Source organism: Rutidosis leptorrhynchoides, chromosome 9 (assembly GCF_046630445.1).
Source record: "Rutidosis leptorrhynchoides isolate AG116_Rl617_1_P2 chromosome 9, CSIRO_AGI_Rlap_v1, whole genome shotgun sequence".
NCBI classification, from domain to species: Eukaryota; Viridiplantae; Streptophyta; class Magnoliopsida; order Asterales; family Asteraceae; genus Rutidosis; species Rutidosis leptorrhynchoides.
Window position 1 is genome coordinate 311,723,149 of NC_092341.1, and position 2,016 is coordinate 311,725,164.

At 31.7% G+C, this 2,016-nt stretch overlaps 1 non-coding gene across 1 annotated transcript; it reads right to left on the reverse strand.

The window, feature by feature from the left end:
- Nucleotides 1-1,621: 1,621 nt before the first annotated feature.
- LOC139869825 (small nucleolar RNA R71) lies at nt 1,622-1,728 on the reverse strand. The gene has a single exon (XR_011766402.1). It is a non-coding gene; the product is annotated as a small nucleolar RNA R71 (small nucleolar RNA).
- Nucleotides 1,729-2,016: the final 288 nt, after the last annotated feature.

Consider the following 2,016-nt stretch of genomic DNA (forward strand, 5'->3'; position numbering starts at 1 on the left):
TTTCAGGGGTATATTATGTAACTTGCAATTAATAATTTCTATCATGTCGCTTTCATGTAAATAGTAAATTAATTAATTTCTTTTTATTTACTATTCATGAATAGTAAATGAGTTAAAAAAAGTTTTGAAAAAAAATAATAATAATAAAAAAATTATTAATTCCTTTAAAAAAAAGTTGTGTAAAAAAAATCATTTTTTTTTAAGAAAAAAAAATCGTTTTAAAAAAAAATTTGTAAAAAAATTCGTTTTTTTTTTAAAGAAAATTTTTTTAAAAAAAAAAGTTTAAAAACAAAATATATAAAAAAAAAAATTTTAAAATTTTTTTTTTAAAATCCTTAAAAAACGAAATATAAAAAAAATTAAAAAAAAAAGTTTTTTTTTTATTACCTTTAGATTTTTAGACTCTAGTTACAATTTTTAGTATTAAGTTTAGTTTTGCCATGGTTATTTTTATTTCTAGAATTTTTAGGTTTGCCGTAAAATCCCTTAAGTGCTTATTCCTTAGACTAAGATTTATGTGATTTAGAATTTTGCGACGCCGTTTTTCGCGCTACTTTCTTATTTTTATTTTTCGACGCCTATTTTTCGACCTTTTATTTTTCGACCTTTTTCGACGCGTTTTTTTTCCTTTCTTATTTCTCGCTATTCTAGTTTTAGGATAAGATTTTTATTCTACTTCTTATCTAAATTTCTTAAAATTACAAAAATTTATTTTAAGTGGTTAAATTGATAGACATCAAAATTTTCTGGTTCGTAGTAATAGTTGGATTTGTACGTGGACCGGGTTATTGGAGCCAAACAGTACTCAATTATATTGAGACCAAACGAATCCTGCCCCTCTGCTGCATCTTTTGGCTATTCGAAACGTGGGCAAAATCAGAAAAGTCTATTAATTGGATAACTTATATAATTTTTCTTTCCTTTTAAAAACTATTAGGATATTCAGTGAATGCACCGAGTAAAACGTTCACCACCTTTCATACGTTCACCACCTATAACTCGATCAAGACATCTAGCCAATATTGTCGCCGTTGATTTTTCTTTAGAATCATCATCTAGTCGACCAAGAACTCCAACTCAAATTTCCGATAATCCATCTTTTGAACCCGACCTCACAATTGAGAATCCGGAGAATATTCAGGGACAATTCCAAGATCCAGAACCACTAATCATTCCTCCTGAACCACAAACCATTAAATCAGAATCTTCTAGTGATTCGTATTCAACAAATTCAATTATGAAAAATCTGGAACCTCTAAGTATGGAAGACCGAATGAGAGCCACACGCACGGGCCAAGGTCACGCCATTATTAAGCCAGACATTAATGCGCCAGATTATGAAATCAAAGGACAAATCCTACACATGGTAACTAATCAGTGCCAATATAGTGGTACGCCGAAGGAAGATCCAAACGAACATCTTCGTACGTTTAATAGGATCTGTACACTATTCAAAATTTGAGAAGTTGAGGATGAACAGATCTATCTCATGTTGTTTCCCTGGACTTTAAAGGGAGAAGCCAAAGATTGGTTAGAATCGTTACCTGAAGGGGCGATTGACACATGGGATGTTTTAGTTGAGAAATTTCTTAAAAGATTCTTTCCGGCATCTAAAGCCGTGAGACTTCAAGGAGAAATTGTTACGTTCACACAAAAGTCAAATGAAACTCTATATGAGGCATGGACAAGATTTGAAAAGTTGTTGAGAGGATGTCCTCAACACGGTTTAGACACTTATCAAATAGTACAAATATTCTACCAAGGTGTCAACGTTGCTACACGAAAAGACATCGACATAACAGCTGGTGGTTCCATTATGAAGAAAACCGCAACTGAAGCTTACAAAATTATTGATAACACAGCCTCCCACTCTCATGAGTGGCACCAAGAGAAAGATATATATCGTTCATCTAAAGCGGCTAGAGCCGATTCTAGCCATAACTTTGATTCCGTTTCCGCAAAAATAGATGCTTTCGAGAGACGAATGGAAAAAATGAATAAAGATATTCACGCAAT